The sequence below is a fragment of the Aotus nancymaae genome, unplaced genomic scaffold (genome assembly GCF_030222135.1).
Source record: "Aotus nancymaae isolate 86718 unplaced genomic scaffold, 86718_ANA_hifiasm-v0.15.2.pri h1tg000006l, whole genome shotgun sequence".
NCBI classification, from domain to species: Eukaryota; Metazoa; Chordata; class Mammalia; order Primates; family Aotidae; genus Aotus; species Aotus nancymaae.
In genome coordinates, this window is record NW_026988417.1 from 54,594,481 (window position 1) to 54,614,863 (window position 20,383).

Sequence of the window (20,383 nt, forward strand, 5' to 3'; positions counted from 1 at the left end):
GAGAATTGCTTGAACCCAGGAGACAGAGGTTGCAGTGAGCCGAGATAGTACCACTACAGTACAGCCTGGGCAACACAGTGAAATCCTGTCTCTGTGTTTAAAAAAAAAAATCGTGTTTAAAAAACATGTACTTTGGCTAAGCTTATGTGTTTTACCTTTTCCCTTAGCACAATGAAAGTAGTTAATTTGCTAGTGAGGACTCATTTGGAATTAGCATCTTCAACAGACAAATAGCTGCCTCTGTTGTAGAAAAGACCAGGTTCTTGTTACCCAACCAGGAATGATTAGACCCGCAGACACTTTGAAGGGTAAGGGGGGAACGGAATTTACTGCACATAAAGGAAAAATCTCAACAAACTGAGAAGGGTTCCTGTTACCAGTCCCCATCTCACACGTTGAATCCTAGGTCACCACATGGGAACAGAAGAGGCCAGGCTCCTCCCCTCTGCAAATGGCATGAACTGACCAAAGCTCCACTCGGTCACCCGTCCTCCCAGTGCGAAGGTGACATTATTCAGAAAGAATCAGTCGCGGAAAGGGTGGGCTTCGTCCAGGACCGGCAGTCTAGGTTTTCACGCTTCAGCTGTTTTAAGTTTGAAAGCAAGGTTTCGCAGGGGGCCTTTGACTGCCTGCTTTCTCTGTCACCTCCGTGAAAGACTCTACTATTTACAATTAAACATCCTTATTGATGTCTGACTTTCTTCAAAATCTTTAAAATTCCTTAAACAATGATTTTAGTTCCTTAAACACATTATTTTGTTTTTGTCTGTTCTATTTATATTTATCTGCTCTGCTCTAGTCTTTTATCTCTTCTTTCTGTTTTCTTATTTTTATATATATAAATTGATTATGTTTTACTGTTCCACCATATCTTCTCCGTTGACTAGCTATAATTCTGTGTTTGAAATGTATGTATGGTTACTCTGGAGTTTATAATATCTTAAACTTATCATTTTTAAAACAAATGTTATTACACAACATGTATTTTAAGAAGCTGAGAACAGAGAATTTAAATTGCTAAAGGGGTGTCAATTATCTAATGGAGTGATGAAAAATAAAACTCCAAATTTATAACCTCCATTTTTAGATTTACTTTTAATAGATTATCATTACTCAGATCACACTTAGTCAACAAAATAGAGCATTCATTGATGACTAAATCTCTATTATTTAGAGTATCAATCTGCCTAGCCTATGCTATGAATTATATAAAACATTTGTAGAACATTTGTAGTGTTAAAACAGGCTTGGTCTCAAAACTATGCTATGCAAAGTGCTACTTGTTAACTGCCATCTTTCAATGCTAATGCCTGAATTTTATTTTCCTCTCAAGAATCGGAGATAAGAGAGTTCACCTTATGTAGTTATTAATTAAACAAGAAATATTCTGAGCAATATGTAGGTGCTTAATAAATATTCACTCCCTTTCTAGATTTGTGATTCTTTCTTTGAGGTCAGAAGATTTAAAATGTAAGTAAAAAATAAATACAACCGTGTCATTCTGTTTTTTACAAGTTTATTTCCTCCTTCCTAAGTGGAGGAATTTAATTTGTATATGCATTCTGAATCTTTTTGCATGATAAAAAATTAAAAATTTGCTATTATTAGAAGTAAATATCTAATCCGGGTTGATTTATACTTAGCATTATAATATTACCATAAATTGTAATTGAACCAGACTACCTATATTCCATTGAAATAATTTTGAGATATATATATATATATATATTTAAATTGCAGAGAGGTTCATAATCAATTCATATCATTTTTAATCAGGAACTTTGTGAATATCATGAGGAGCTAATACCAGCCGTTTGTAGCTTGATGTTTTTAGGGGTAATTTTATGTTTTCTCTTTAACTTTCGTTAGACAAAAGCATTGTCAAAGTTATTAAGTTCTAGCCAGTCACTTAGCTAATTGTTAATCAAATCCATCAATCTTTTGAACATCTATATTTTTCACCTGAATTAAATAAAAGTAAATGTTATTTGAATCACTTTATGAATGTTCTGGCAAAAACCTAACATGGAATAAGCTAACTACTTGACTCTGCTTAGTATTGCATTATGCATGCTATTGTCATTCTGATTTTTATTCCATATATTTAAATTTCTTAGTGGACAATGTCCAGTCTGTGGAAATGACCTGTTACATAGTACTATATCTTGGAAATATGTTTTTCTATGAACCTTATATGAAAGCCACAAGTTTGGCTGGGTGCAGTGCTCATGCCTGTAATCCCAGCACTTTGGGAGGCCAAAGTGTGTGAGTCACTAGGTCAGGAGTTCGAGACCAGCCTGGCCAATACGGTGAAATTCCGTCTCTACTGAAAACACAAAAATTAGCTGGGCATGGTGGCACGTGTCTGTAGCCAGCTACTCAGGAGCCTGAGACAGAAGAATTACTTGAACCTAGAAGGCAAAGGTTGTAGTAAGTCAAGATCTCGCCACTGCACTCCAGCCTGGGCTAGAGAGTAAGACTTCATCTGAAGAAAAAAAAAAAAAAAGAAAAACAAAAGAAAAAGAAAACCCAAAGTTACCATAAGGGTTTCTCTTTCACTCTTCCTCTCTCTTTATTTTTATTTTTTGAGTCTCACTCTATTGTCCAGGGTGGAGTACAGTGGACTCATCTTATCTTACTGCAGCCTCAGCCTCCTGGGCTCCTTTCACCTCAGCCTCCTGAGTGGCTGGAACTACAGGTGTGCACCACCATACCCGGCTAATTTTTGCATTTCTTTGTAGAGATGGGGTTTCATTATGTCACCCAACCTGGTCTCCAACTCCTGGACTCAAGCAATCTGCCCACCTCGGCCTCCCTAAGTGCTGGGATCACAGATGTGTGCAACTCCACAACCACGGTTTCTTTTTTTTAAACTTACCTTGGCCGATTAAGTCAACTAGGTGAGCAGTTAAATCCTCTTTATACTACTCTAGATATTTTTAACATTTTTAAATGTTTACATTGATAATTTTTTTAAATTGTCTTTCCCAAATCTAGAAATATTTGCAGCACCAAAAATCCAAATAAATGTTACAAATTACTAGAAATATGTTTGGTACAAATTTCTGAAATAAATATTTTTCTGGAGGAATGATAATAGGATACTGAGTTTACTTTTAAGGACTTTTCTTTTTAGTTAAATACGTTGCATGTTGTTTTGTTTGCATCTATCCTTTCTTTTGTCTTTAAGAAAATGCTTCTTCTTTAAACTCTGAAGGTATTGTGGAGTACTACAGAAGTGTACACAATAAAATCTGATGTTAGAATCTTTTTCTATTCCCACAAATGGGGAATTGATATTCTCCTATTAGCATAGCATAGCCACTGCTCAGTACAAGTGTCAACAATTTCAGCTTAAATTGTGTTATTTTCTCTCTTCAGAAGGCATTATAAAATACAAATGACTAAAAATATTTGAAAGAATAAATGACAGACTATGTTAAGGGATAAACAAGTCCACAAATATGCTTCCTGGTATGTTCTAGATTCTAAGTAATTTGTGTCCTAGATTCAAAAGAAGTATAGAAGTTTCCTCGTTGGATTTAAAAAATACATATTCAGGAAAGTTAGTGTTACTGAAAATAATAGTAAGTAATCATAATAGTAATAATGAACATAATTCATTATATATTTGTAGAAGGTCTTTGAGTTTATAAAGAGCTCTGGGATGCAACTTCCAATCTGAGTAATTGTAGGAAGAGTGAGGTTGTATTACTAGAATGAATTGGCATTCTCTTGATATGATATCTATAACAATATTACAAATTATCTTATGATTTTTTTTCCTAACATGGTTTTCAAATAAAGGAGGTTCTACAAACTGATTGCATTTTAATGGACCGAGTTTTTATTGTGGTTTTCTTAATAAATCTGTACTTACCATTACACCAGTTTGGAAAACAATACAAAACTACATGGAGCAGTTTTACTGCCGAGTGCAGTTTGCAGTGAATTGCTGCGGTGATATTTTTATTTTTCACTCATAAAGCAAACCAACAAAAAACGTGTATTGCAGTCGGTGATACCCCAGGGATCTGGATAAAAACTGCATTTAAGTTAGGCCATCAGTCATTCAACATCATTGAATCCATGTAAATAAATTGTGTGTACCAGTTAAAAGGAAGAGTCAGATGTGAGGTGTGATGTGGGCTGAAGAGAATGATTCCCTAGGGAGACGTGAAAAATTATTTTCCTCAATAGAAGAGGCAGAGACAAAGTAAATGAGATCACTTAATTGGAAGCAAAATAAATTACTTCAAAAGAAATACTGAATTGAAAGATTGAGGAAGTAGCCCTTTATGTGTAATATTTATTAAATATAAAGAGCTAGACATTAAACTGTAGGATGATTGACTTTACAATTTACTAACATAATTAATTTACTTTGGCTTGTATTTTAAAATCCATTTTACTTCATTCCCATATTTTTAATATTTATGTACTCACATTGATATACAAATTATATAATTATAGAATGTAAAATGGATAATGTATAGAGATACACCTAGCAAAATTCGTTGTGCATAGGCATTTGGTTAAGATGAAGGTTTAAAACTGATTTCTATTTAGGATTAAAGTTGAATCTTTGTCCTCAATACCTACAACTGACATCTTTTCTCTTGACAGTTTATGCCATGTTAATGAATGCATGAGTACTTTTGTTATTCTCCCTTTTTTGTTCACCAGTAGTACTTCATATAATTTTCAATGTGTTCATGGATTTTTAGACTTTCATAGGTATAAAAATTCCTTTAAAAATATTTATATGGAAATAAGAGGCATAGAAACACATGCAAATGTACTTTTGAATTTTATTTCATACAATCCCATCATCTAAGTATGCAGACAGATAATATGTTCTAATACTTCATAAATGTATTTCTCGAATTTTATTGTCTTCTTTACTTGGTTCAGTAAAAAAGAGAGAAGACTAGAAATGTCTTGATTACATGAAGATAACATGTACAATCTGGATAGTAAAAATAAATTCAGTGTCATTTTTCCAAGATTGTCATAACTACTGCTGGGGTAACTGTTGAAAATATTATGATTTATTTTATGTGAAAAGAGAAAACTTCCAATTCCTTATGGTATTTTCGTTTTGGCAGCTATCAGACATTAAAGGAAAATGGATACATATAATCTATGTGAGTATACATACTACATTATTGTGACAAATTTGAAAGAAGATCTTGAAAAACTGACATTAAATATGATTATAGATTATAGAACAGTACAGAAGATAGAAACATTCATATTTCAGGGAATATAGTCAACTTTGAAGTGCAAGTTGGAACTTGCAGATTCTATACCCATTTAGGTTATTTTCACAGTTAAACACTTGATACAGGAAAATCATACCAACACTAAAATTTCAGATTTTTTTTTAAAGAGCTCACTTTCTCAGTAACATGAATATACATTAAAATAAATGATTAGGGAGCCAGTGTTTGAAGTTTTACTTCTGAACATTATTTGACTCCATGGCAAGGATGGGCACAGTGCTGCTCATTGATGAAATCCAGCCTGTTTTTTTAAAGAAAGTTTTTTGGAAAGTAGCCTTGTCCATTTATTTACATATTGTCTCGTTATTTTCACTATAACAGCAGATTTTAATAGTTACAACATACTGTATAGCCTGAGAAAACAAAAATATTTACTCTGTGACTCTTAAGAGAAAGTTTATAGAACTAATAGTTCTTAAAACTAATCTATCTAGGTAACCTTAGTGATTGACTATGCTTTGAATTAATAAATCAGTAAATATAGTAGCATAGTAAAATGAGAACCAAATATGTATTTAAAATAATATGCATTCATCTGAGATTTTTTTCCAGATGAACAACTGACTATTTCTTTGAGTTCAGGCTTAAGCAGTATTGCATTAAAATTAGTATTGCAGTGATTACACTGTTTTAAACATTTGGAATGATTCTCTAGGCTTAACAGGACATAACCATGTAAGTCTTCAATATTGTTAAGAGACACAGCAAGAGAAAGAATACATAGGCAAGCATGTGAACAACCTGAGAGACTTCTAGGTGCAACCCCTTGGTCACCTGAGACCTGCTTCATGGGAGGAATTAGATGAATTTTTTAAAAGCAACAATGCTTTCTCTTAGATAAACAACAAAACATACAGTGAATGGTTTCTTCCAAACACCTAGAGAAAATATATCTATCTGAAAAAGATTTTCATTATAAAATTACTTAAAGCTCCATAGATCACAAGCCATGGCTGCAAGTTTACCATGTGCCACAAGAGTCTTCCAATTCTTAAAAAAAAAAAATCGAAGCAACTTAAAACTTTTAGCCATTTAAACTTTGGAGAAAACCCAGTAGCTTAAGTAGTGATAGTAATACATAAAGTTGTATCCTAGATGAATAAATTAATTTAAATAATTTTCCAAGATTTTCATAATCTTAATTTTAAATAGTTTAAAAGTCTTTGCTGCTAGTTTTAAAAATTAGTTATAATTTGATAAAAATGGATTATTTATTCTTACTATATAGTGTGTTTGCTTTTTAAAGAAGCATTATTATTTTTTAAATGCCCTTCAATGGAAGAGAAGGGTTATCTCCGTGAATTTCCCCATTCGTTGTCAGTCCTTGGTTATGACCTGAATTTGAATCCTTTTTTGAAAGCAAAAGAGATCTATAATACAGGTCTTCCTGATAAAGTGTGACAAAAACAAGATAGAGTTGCTTTTAGACACTATATTAGTGATAAAAATGTGTGCCTTCCTGTTCTGACTAATTAGTAAATTTGAATATGTATTTTTTGAAGATCTACCATGGATCAGTTCAGCTATAGTTGAAGAATAAAAAAAAATTCGGGAACAATTATTATTTCATCTCCTTTTCACTTTATTAGCATCATTGTGGGTATTAGCTCACCATAGCAACCATTCCTAAATATTAGTACATGGAGCAGCATATTTGCCTTCCTTGAAACACGAAGCAAAAATATCTGAGTTCATCTTTATTTTATGATTTATAAGATCAGATCTTCAAGTGCAGGTTAAATCAAAAAGCAGCTTACAGAGATGAAAGATTCCCACATTCGTGAAAATTGCAGTTATTGGACATACTCATATTCTTTCTTTCTCAACAGGAAAAACATAAAAAGTTGCATTGCAGAAAAAGCACTCATTCTTCTATATCTATAGGCATTATTTTAATAGTAAATTCTCCAAGGCAAATCAATCACTTCATACTACCAGATAGTCTTTCATTTGGTGGATACTTTCAAAATAATTATTTTGTTCTCGTATCTTTGACTTAAATGAAATTAATATGAATTTGACTATGACAGAGCTTTAATAGCTATTCTTTCAACTTCTTTGATATGAAAAATAAATATCCTTTGCTATATAATGTAAAATGTATATAACTTACTAAAAGCCATTCCTTTGCTCTTTTAAAATTACTGTCAAGAGCTAAAGTAAAATAATTCTGTAAGCCATAACTTCTAACTTAAAATTCATTTTCTTTTTTTGTTTTGAATTTTGCCAAAGCAAAGGTTTTGACTTACTAAATAGACACTGTATATTAAGAGAAGAATATTGCAACAATCATAAATCTGTCAAAAATTTCCTTTTCTCATATGAAACAGATTTTTTAATGATCTCATAATGTCCTTTCCATGTGGCTTATAATTACAAAATCAAATGTATTATCTGAAAATATTTTATAAAGTATTACTGCAATTCAAATATTAAGTCATGTAATTATGCATGAACATTGTTTTCTTTGTTCTTCAGTCAAGAATCCTCTATGTAAATCTTTTAAGCAGTGATTTCTACATATCAACTCTTGAATTATTATTCCCATTATTATTCTATCTATTATCATTTTTATTTGAGCTGCATTATCTGAGGTCATATGTACAAATCAGGATTAAGACACCATAAGATCCTTGACACTGAGAGAATACTATGAATTTGTTACTTTGTTTATGAGACTCTGTAGAGAGATTTCTTTCATGTTCTTTCACCAACAGTTTGAAAAATTTTACTCTCAATGATATGTCCAAGCAGCACTTACCAAAATTTATATAAATCTGCCAGTTGAATGTTTTCTGAATAACCCTCTTCTTATAGTGAATATTTCATAGCATTTTAAAAAATAAAATGTAGAGAGGAAAACATAAGACTCAATTATCCCTTTCCATCTTCCTGCCCTTTATTTTTATATAATCATTGTAGAACTTCAAAGGAAACATCTTTTAGCAAAAGGAAAAATACAGAGTTTGACATTACAAGAACAAAAACAGATAAGGTGCAATAGCTCATGCTTGTAATCCCAGCACTTTGAGAGCTTAAGACCAGCCTGGACAATATGATGAGACCCCATCTCTACAAAAAGTTTAAAAATCAGCAGTGTGTGGTGGCATATGCCTATTGTCCCAGCTCCTCAGGTCACTGAGGTGGGTGGTTGCTTCAGGCTGGGAGGTCGAGGCTGCAGTGAGCTGTAATTGCACCACTGCACCCCTTCCTGGGCAACAGAGCGAGATCCTGTCAAAAAAGAAAGAGAAAGAGTGAGAACAAACAAAGATAATTTTAATTCATGTATACAAATAGATACTCTCTCACACACATACTTTCAGTTTTATATTTCTCATGTAATAGAATAGAAACTCCAAAGCCAGATTGAGTATGAAGACTGGTTGATTTAGTGATTTAATGATTTTAAACAGAAAGTTCCTTGCATTTCTTCTGTCCGTTGTCCTAAGTGAGTCATTTTTGCCATGAGCCTTACTCTTCTCAAATCTTCCACAATGGCTGAAACAGAACTTATCTGGATACAACTATATCTAGAGGCAAAAAAAAAAAAAAAAAAAAATGGAGTAAAAACCATGTGTTCTTTGCACCTGCCAACACTAAGTACAATAGTCACATACTTAACAAGTCAGAATTGGGTCAGCTCCTTCTCAACTAGACATAAGCTAGGGAAACAGGATCAGTATAATAAATAGGCATAATAATAATATTATTATTATTTTAATCATCTACAACCACATTTCAAATTAACAGCATAATTTTGCCTGATATTTACCCAAATGGATGATTATGAATGAGAGTTATGTACCAAATTTAAAGCACCACACATTCAGAAAACTTACTGTGAAAAAAAAATGAAAGAAAAAGATTGGAAAAAAATTTCACATTATTTATTTTAATCTAATATAATTTTAATGATTAATGATGACTTTAATCTTTTTTTTTACATGTCAGAACTACAAATTTCTACGAGGTTTAATCAGGTATTCACCAATCTTGCTTTTATTGGGGACAAACATACACACTTTGAAAAAATTTGTTCTTTACATTTATAAATCTGCTTACCTTATCGGTTATTATAGTACCATTTCACTTAGAAATAGATAGAGTGCGCCATTTTATAAGAGATCAGCTAAATATATTCTCCAATAAAAATATTATTCTCTCTTAGCGAAAAAGATAATTGGCTTATTTCACATCGACTTGCCTCGCAACTCATGGAACATTCATTTTTCAAATTGAACTTTTGGTAAGTAAATTCTACTCATTTTAAACAAACACAAAAGTAAAATTAAATAATTTCAGATCATTTTTCTGATAAATTTAGTTACCATATTTTTATTTCTGTATGTATAAATTGTTAATAAATAATACGCTTTACTAGAATTTTTTTCATTTCACCATTACACAGGAAGGCACATTTAATCTTTATAATAACTTATGGAAGATTTATTTTTTTATCTAATTTACAGGAGAGGAGAATTAGTTTCAGAAATATTAATTACCTTGTCCAAACCTGCACAGCTAGCAACTAGTGTATGCAGATTTCCAAACCACAACTACTTGACATTAAAGCCCATGATGTTTCAGACACGTATTTAATAGAAGGAGGTATCAATAAAATTCCAATAGCTAATTAAGTGGTGAAATTATAGATTAAAGTTTTCCTCAGTGCATTTTTTAGGCTATTCATAGCTCTTAACATGATGATAAAGAGGTTTAGTGGTCAGATGATTTGGGAATGATGGATTAAAGCACATTAAATTATTTTATATCAGAACTTCTCAGAGTTTGATATATGTATGTATATTACAACTCTGAACGCTTAAGTCACCAATGTAGAACTATATTTAGCAAAATAATTTAGCCATAAAATTTTCGGATGATCATTTCTTTTTGGTTCTTGGGCAATAAAATTCCAAAAGACACTTAACTCAATATAACATTATCTGCCAACTGCATGTTTCTCATCTCTCTATTAGCCTTTCTGTACATTCTGGGTACATTTTACTTTCACGTGTGTTTGACTACACAATTCATTTTTGTATTTGTATTAGTCTATTATCATTTACACAGTTTTAAATAAGAAAACACATTTTTTCTTGTGTTCTTTATTACTTTATGTAGAACCAGATTTCTATGGAGCATCATTTCTCTTCTGTCTGTGAGTGTCTTTTAAAATTGCTTCAAATAAAGAATTTTTGAGGATCAAGTTTTTCAGCTTTTGTATGTCCGAAAAGTTTTTAATATATTAGCTGTTAGCCATTTTTATCTGAATATTTTATTTTGGCTAGATTCTATTGCTCTGGCATCAAGCTCACTAATCTTTACTTCTGAAGTATTTAACTTTCTGTCAATCATATTCGGTGGAATTTTCATTTTAGACACAGTGTTTAGATATTTAGACATCTCTAGATTTTTGATTTGGCTAATTTTTTCATTAGGATTCTTCTAGTTAGTGTGCTCAATTTCTCCAAGAATCTTGAACATATAGAATATAGTTATGATCATTGCTTTAATATCATTTTCTAATAATTCTACCATTTATGTCATTTGTGTGTCAGTTTTAATTGATATATACATATATATTTTTTTCTTCATCACAGGCTGTATTTCCCTGCATCTTTGCATGCCTGGTAAATTCTATTAGATTCCAGACATTGTAAATTTTCCCTTATTACAAACTGGACATTTTAGTTTTTATTCCTAGAAATATTCTTGAGCTTTGATCTGGAATACAGTTAAGTTACTTGGATTTTTTTATATACTTTCAGTTTTTACTATTAAAATCTGATACACAGGACCTCATCTGTGTTTTGTCCAGGCATATTTTTTTCCTCATTACTCAGGCAAAACATTTTTGGTGTTCTAACAAGTACCTCATTAATTAAGAACTGTTCCAGGCCCTATGTAAATGTCTAAGATTGTTACTTTGCTTCTATTGTATGACATTTTTCTGTCCACTGGTAGATTCCTCACAGGTACCCCCTGCTGAAAAATCGAGGGGACCTCCTGTGGATCTCCCTTGTTCCCTTTCTGTGCAGCTCTTAACTTTCCAATCTGTTGTCTATCTCCAGAGCCCCAGCTCCGTCTCTTCCACTTAATGAGAATATCACATTCTGCTTGAGTTTCTCTTTCCTGTTCTGGGATCCAAAATTCTCTCCAGGAATTAAAAAAGGGCAATTATTGAGCCCTCTTTATTTACTTCATGTCTACAGTGATGATTGATCACTATTCTTTGTAGCCCGATGTCTAAGATATGTAAAATACATGTTTTGAAAGCAAAATAGTTGAGTTTATTTATTGCTCCCATGTGCTACTGAATTGATTATTTTCTTCCACCAGTTTCCTGAGGTAAGAAGCATCTTAAAGTGCTTAGATTTATGGGGAAATAATATCAACCACCAGTTTTACTCTTGTCTAAATTGGGCATTGACACATTTTTTTTTCTGTAAGAGACCAGATAATACATATTTTAGGCTTTGTATAAGTGCCACATATGGTCTACATCGTATCTTCTTCCATTTTTGTTTTAAATTCCTTAAAACTGTAAAAATGATAATTAGCTTATGGCCTATACAAAAACAGGAGGCAGGCCATATTTTTCCTGTGGGCTATAAGTTGGTGATGCTAAAAAAGTGAGAGGTTTGACAATTTTAAGAGTGTAGTGGGTAGAAGTAAAAGCTGCTTTGGGTGTGGAGGTCAGGCATAAAGTGGGGGCTCAAACTGGAATTACTTTAGCATGTGTAGATACTGATGTGAAAGCAACAGTTGAGAGAGTCTAGAGTAGTTAATGGTAGCGGAAAGAGAAGAAGATCCTATATTTAATGTACATATGTCAGCAGATTTTAGCAACCACAGATGGAAAATATTTGAACAAAATAAAACAAAACAACAAAAATAACTATATAATAATATAAAACAATACAAAATGAAAAATTTGGTATAACAACTGTTTACGCAACATTTACATTGTAAGAGGTATTGCATATAGAGATCATTTAAAGTATACAGAAGGATATGTGTAAGTAATGTGCAAATACATCATTTTATATAAGGAACTTGGACATCCATGGAATTTAGAGTCAGTGAGGGGTATTGAAACCAATCGTTCATAGATACTGAGGGATGATGGTGTATACATAAATACCATGTGTGTGTGTGTGTGTGTGTGTGTGTGTGTGTGTGTGTATTTATAAAATACGTATTTGTTGTTAAAATTAAGGAAGCAAATTCAGAATTTATTTAGTAATATTATTTTTCTATTTTGTGTTTCACTAGTTTTACTGTTATACTAATTATCTTCTTCTTGCCATTTTCCCAGGTTTATTTACATAAATCAAATAACTTATTTTTTCCTTTTCAAAACTAATGTAATAAAATAACTATGTGCAAGTCAAAGACTTCTGTTTCTATGAATTAATATGGATTTCCTATTTTAAGAATGAAATTATAAAAATGAAAGAAATAATTTAAGATATTTTTATTTTATAATAAGATCTCAATATCATATCATAACATTTTCATATTTATATTCTCATCTGAATGTTGTAGCTATAACTATAGTATTTTTCAAAAAAATATGATTTTTTTAGAAAATGTAAATATGATGACTGTATAAAACTACAATATATTCTGTTCTTGGGAATTGAATTATTTAACATTAAATAAAGTTTTAGCCATCAAATAATAAACTATATATATACACAAACAAATGTAAATAGACTATCTATTTTTATGATAATAATAAAATATGAGAAGAGTTTACTAAGGAATTCAAGAAACACCTACAGCTTTATTCAGAATAGCCAAATAGTGGTAATACCACAAAAGTCTGTTAATTGATGAAAGAATAAACGAAATATGATATATCCATACAAGAAAATATTTTTCAGCCAATACAAAGAAAATAATTACTTTTATATACTAAAAAGGCACACATTTTGAAAACATGGTGCTTAATAAGAGGCCAGCCTGAGCTTGGTGGCTGACACCTGTAATCCCAGCATTGTGAGAGGCCAAGGCAGGAGGATCATTTGAGCCCAGAAGTTCAAGACCAGCCTAGGCAGAATAGCAAGACCTCATCACTACAAATTAAAAAGAAATAAAATAGCTGAGCATGGTGGCACACACCTGTAGTCCCAGCTACTTGGGAAACCGAGGTGAGAAACATCATCTGAGCCCTGAAGATTGAGGCTGCAGTGAGCTATGATCTTACCACTGCCCTCCAGCCTAAATGCAGACTGAGCCCCTTAAAAAAAAAAAGGCCAGACACAAAGTATAATTTCATTTTAAATGGAGTGCACACAATAGGCAAGTCCATAGAGAGAAAGAGTTACTTAGTAGTTGTCAGAAGTTGGGGGTAGAGATAAAAGAGAAGTAACTGCTAATAGCTATGGATTTTGTTTGAGGATGATGAAAATATTCTGCAAAAAGTTTTTGGTGATATTTATACAATATTATGAATAATAAAATAGACCCACTAATGTGTACACTTTAAAATGGTGAGTTTTATGATATGTATATTACATTTTTTTTTAAATGGGGGAACACAGAAATGACCTGTTTTTAAACAATCATCTGCTTATGTAGATTTTTTATAATCTCCTGAAGGATATAATATTGCATAATTTTTCAGGTCTCATTTTCTGAAGTTGAATGTTACTAAAGAAAATAAAAATTATAAAATGGAATGATATTTTGTCTATCTATCATCTATCTAATCTATCATCATCTATGTATCATTTACATTTAAAATGAATAAAATAAAAGAGAAACCACAATCATTCATTTAGTAGCTTTGAGAATCCATGATCTTGCTATTTTCACATTTATATTCCACTTAATAACTTTCCTTGTGTATGTGATTTGGCTTTCTGTTTTGTTCATCTTTTCTCTGTCCCACATTTTAGAATTGTGCAGTCTGCACAGACAGAATGTCCTATTATATTTTCAGTTAAAAAAGATTTGTGCAAATGAAAGTTCATGAGATTTGTCTTTAGGGATCCATTCCCATGAATTATATAAAATATAGACTTCTAGTAAAGTGACATTTAGAATGCACACACATCTATTTCAACTAATAAACCAAGTTTCACTTATTTAATGTATTCCAATCACATGGATGACATAAAAGTAAGTGTACTCTCAGAAATGAGTGCCATTACTATAAAATATTCTGCAATAAAACAATACACAGCAAAAATATAAAAGCATATAAAGTATTATGCTCTTGATGCCTAATTTACCAACACTTCAGATCAGCAAAATTTTTGAGTATTTATTTATTTAAGTTTTCTTCTTAGCAGCTACTACTTAGAATACATTTGATCAAAATGATGTACAATTTTCCACATGGTCATAGACTGAGTCAAGAGAGACAAAGGACACACTGAAAAATGGGTAAATGATTTGCAACATGGTTTAACAAGATTATATGGACACGTTTTTAGAGCAAAACTACTGCAGCACCTATAACCATGCTCTCCTCAGATAAGTAGTCTCGTGAAATATCTTTTAATATCTTCCCTTTTTCTAATATCAATTGGAAATATAAAAGGGGAAAACAGAGTTAAAACAGATGGCCTGATCCATTCATTCCCTGCATCATGGGATGCTCCTGGCAAGAATAAAGAATTAGCTGGTTTAACCTCTTTGTCAGTACAGTTAAAAAATCTAGAAACAGGTTACTTATCCCTTGAATATTCTTAACAAGATCACCTTGATAAAGGTTGCTTATAGAAAAATAAACCCAGACTAAGTATATATGGGCATGGTTCTGGAAAATGTTATGTAAGTTTGGCTATAGACAGACAGATTTTAGAACATAAATGTTTCCTGATACCTAGATCAAAAAATATATATACTTAGATATCTCTTTTATTCTGGGGCAAAAAATCATGTATGAAGCAGTAAAGAGAAAACTGCAGAGCCACCATAAGTGTCCAGCCCTCTCCTTGTGTTGTCTGTTCCACCTAATTTCCTATACCCTTGAAATTATTAATAAATTTTGATACCACCTGAGAGCTCTGAATTCTGTATGTGAGAATTAACAATCTAATCCATAGTGTAAACTCAATACAAAATATGTATAATTACTATTGAATGCAAATCCTCCCCTCTAATTCATGAGTTCCATTTTGACAGGCTCAAAGTTACACTTGTTCAAATATTATCATCCTTTAGAAAAAAAAAAGAAATGCTAAAGTTTCAGTAACCCTTTAAACTAATGAATACAACAAATGTGCATAAAATATAGTGAAAATGTAAGTTGTAAAATAGCATTATTTACTCTATAAATATGTTACATAGCTAGTTACATAGTCAAATATATTTATAAGCTTTGAAGTATACTATAGCAGCTCTCCAATGTAGCCTCCCTAAAGTGAAGTCCAATGTGTTTAAAGATAGATTGCTTTAGTATAATTTGTAGTTCTTCAAAAATTTTAGTTACAGAACATGTGAATTAAAGCCTGTCAGAGATAATTAGATACAGAAAAACCTGGGAGGAGGGTTAGAGAACAGCAGAATCAAAGTATGTCAGATAATTATTTGCTATCATTACTGTTGTGCTTGTTTAATATATACTTGGTGAAAGATAAAGGGAGAGGAGGTAAAGGACATTTAGGGGTTAGTACTATGCTAAGAAAGACTCTGTAATGAATAATGTATGTTTTCTAGGTAGCCTGAGATTGGCAGACAGTATCAAATGGGAGCCCAAAATCTAACTATAAGCAGAGGTAAAAACAGGAAGTTCTTATTTAACAAGTAACACTATCAAGTGTCTTCCATACATTGACTCATTTTGTTTTCATATAGATTAATGAGGTAGGCTATTATTTACCTTTCTTAAACACAAAATACTATATTAAATTAAAGTTAAGTAAATTGCTTAAATTCACACATTCAAGAAATGGCAGATGTACTGTTCAAATTCTGGTAATGTGACTGCATAACACAGACTACTAATGTTACATGGTGCTTAAACAATATTTGCTAAGGCCAGCAGTGTGGGTAAGATTTGAAAAATGTTCAATATTTGGGCAGAGTATCTAATACAGTGACGTAAATAAGAAAAATACACTATACGATTAGAAAGATATTTATCAATTCAGAGAAAATACAGATAATAAATATAAATTAATAATATGTTGCCGACTTCATTTATTGTATAACAATATGTTCTTTTTTAAGTATACGTGATTTATTTCAACCAACATACAGCTTTTGAGCATTTAATATTGTCTATTTTATGTGTGATGCATTTAGCACACAATAAGCATTATAAATTTTATTTAATATTATTATTATTATTTATTCAAAACAAATTAAGGGTACTTAAAAATTAGAAAATTATCAAAGTTATTAAAAGACAAAGAAAAATCAAAATTAGAAAGTAATCTCTTATATTGCAAATTGTAATTAGATACAAAATGTTAGGTTTATGTGTTTATAATTGTTGAATGAACTATTTGGCATTGTAAGCCAGTGTATTTCAACAAAATAGAAAATAATATAGCTACTTTGGTGGTAGCTGTGGAAGTCAGGCTTTATGATAGCATGAGAAATGGGGTGACCCGTGAGACCCTGGGAGTATGTAATATCATATTATTACATACTATTGTTGAATATTATTACTTCAGGCTAGCAGGGAACTTAATATATATAATTGGCTTATAGGTATATTCTTACTTTTTATTTCCATATTGATCTCAAATATTCTATCCAGGTTGAAAATGGAATATCGTATCTCTAAACACTATTAAACTGTCTATTTCTCACACAAATTTTGACTTTTTTTGCTTCACGTATTTGGGGGCTCTCTTATGTGCTTATATGTTAAATACATTATATAGTAATTATATCTTCCTTATATATTGAATATTTTATCAGTATCAAATTACCTTCTCTGCGTTTTCAAACTACTTTCTGTAAATGATCTCTATAATAATTCTACTTCATCTTATATTATCAAAGCCACTCAAATTATTTCTTGGTTATTGCTTGCACGGTATGGTAGGTAAAATAATGCCTTCATACAAATTATCAGGTCTAAATCCCTGGAACTTGTAAATGTTACCTTATGAGAAAAAGAAAAAATCTTATTTGCAGATGTGATTAAGAATCTTGAGAGGGAGAGGTTATCATAGGTTATCTAGACAAGCTGTAAATGCCTTCATAAGTATCCTCATTTTAAAAAAGCAGAGGGAAATTTCTCACACACACAAAAGAGAAGGCAATGTTAAGATGAAGCAGAAAGTCTTTTGAAGATGCTTATCCTGATGACTAGTGATGTAGACATAAGGCAGGAAAGACCAGTAATTACCAGAAACTTGAACAAATTTACATACAGAGTCTCTGGAGCAAGTGCAGCCCTGCAGACATCTTGATTTTAACCAATAATTGTGATCTGTACACTTTTGGCTTTCATTTGGTTGTTTTTAGCCACGAAGTTGGTGGCAATTTTTATAACAGATAAAAGAAACTAATACACATTGTATATCTTTTTGATGATTTTGTATTCTATCTTGGAAAGGAAAGTGTTTTTGTCATACACAACATATATGTAAATCATGTTTTTTATCCATCTTACTAATCAGTATTTTTTTAATCAAAATTTTCAGCGTATTTTTATATTATATATTTACTAATATGGTAAGCCTTACCATTTTGTTATCGTTATGTCTTATATCATTTTTGTTCTTGTTTTCTTCACTTAATGACTGTCTCAAGTCAATATTTTATAGTGTATTCCTTTATTTTTGCCATTATATATTTTCAGTGTTATTTTATTACCGGTTACCTTGCAGATTACAATTCAAATTTAAACTCAAATAAATTTATTACTTTCATTACTAACCTAATTTCAGTGATGTACAGAGGAGTGATGTCAGCAGGATGGCAGAATGTGAAACTCTGGATCATCCTTCTTACTATGGACACACAGATTCAACATCAATACACAGATGCTGAATTCTTTTGTGGTAAATCCAGAAACAAGTTAAAAGTTTCCTGCATGAAGGGTGAGCTTGAGAACTGCACCATGGATAAGCTGCATTTAAGTCAGTTGTAATATTTGAGTCATCCTCTTGCCATATTTATCCCCCAGCTAAAAGCCTGACAACTGAGAGGAGACACCAAGCTCTTGGGTTTTCCAAGAATAGAGAAGGAAAGGTCAGGACTATACATTGATCATTCTGAGTTTTTTGGAGGATGTCAAGAAACTACTGTTTTGTCTGAATCTGAACACTGACAGGAAAAGACTCCAGATTGAGGGTCATTGAGAATAAGGTGGGAGTCTGACCTGCCATGCATGCAGTTGCTATAAGCACTCTCTCACATCTCAGCACACAGTAAATGGACATAATTATCCAAGTATCGACTTATCCTGAGAGAGAAAAAGACTTGGAGTGCTCATGTAACATTCTAAATGTGGAGTAGTGCACAAGAGACTGGCTTCTGCCTCATTTTTCAGAGCACTGACAGGACCTGGCATACTCAAGATGCCTGGGGACTATTGAGAACCAAAATATATCTCATGGCATGGTACTCCACCAGTTGATCCATACCAGCAGACAGACACCAGAGAGAGCAAGACCTGAAGAAAGAAACAATCAAATTCCTCTCACTTGGAATTAATACACACAGCTCTAAAAATGATACATAAAGAAGTTTTGAAAGGGCCCTATAATCTCTTCCTGAGCTGATAGTTTATCATGATAGGGAGCTCAGTAAAACAATGCATGCACAAAGTGAGAACTTCAAAAAAGATACTTAAAATATAAAAAACAACCAACTATAAATCTTGGAGTTGAATAATACAATAAATGAATTAAAAAATTTACTAGATGATTTTGAGAGTGGATTTACCCAAGGAGAAGAAAGAATACACAAACTTCAAAACAGGTCATTTGAAATTATGCAGTCATGAAACAAAAATTTTAAAAAGAATGAAAGTGTAAAGAAGACTTAAGGGACTTATATGATACCATCAGGTGGACCCCTATACACACTATGAAAGCATCTCTTTGTATATAGTTCATAAGGAGAAGATAAAGAGAAAGGACCAGAAAGTTTATAGAAAGAAGTAATGACCAAAAAGTTCTCAAGTCTGGGAAAGGAAAAGAATATCCAGATCTAGGAAACCCAATGGACTGAAATTATAATAAACACAAAGACATTCATACCAAAACACATTATAATCAAATTCTCTAAAGTCAAGACCAGAAATTTTGAAAACAGTGAGAGAGAAGTGACTTGTCACACACAACAGAAATTCTATAAGACTATTAGCAAATTTATCAGAAGAAACCTTGCAGGATAGAAGGGAGTCAGATGATATATTCAGACTACTGACAAAAAAATAGTCACCAATCAAGAAAACTATGAGTGCTAAAATTGTCCCTTAAAAATGAAAGATTAATAAAGATTTTTTCAGGCAAACATCCTAAGGGAGTTAATCACCACTAGACATGCCTTACAAAAATTTGTTAAAGGAAGATCTTAAGTTGAAATGCTAAAGGGAAAGATAATACATAGAAAAATAAAACACATTGGTTAAGCTAAATATATTGACAAATGCAGAATACTGCAATACTGTAAACAAAGTATATAAATGACCTTTAATTCTAATGTAAGGTCATTTATATACTTTTATACACATTATAAAACAACTAAAACTGTAAAATATGCATGAATAATTTTAAAAAGATGGAAAATGTAATACCAATATCATAAAGAGTGGGGAGATATGTAAAATATTAGACTTTTTTATGTGATTACATTTAATTTGTTATCAGCTTAGAGTGTTATAACTATAAGATATTTTGTGTAAACTTCATGATAACTATAAAGAAAATACCTATAAAGGGCACACACACATGCAGAGTAGCTCAATAAATAAAATAAAATAAAAATAAGAAAAAAAAGAGACCTAACTAAATGCTGTCTACAAAAAACTCACTTTAGATTTAAGAACAAAGCTAGAATTAAACTGAAGTGGTAGAGAAAATATCCTATACAACTGATAACAAAAACAAAGCAAGGATGGCTGTATGTATATCAGAAAAAAAGAAGACTTTAACTGAGTAATTTTCACAAAA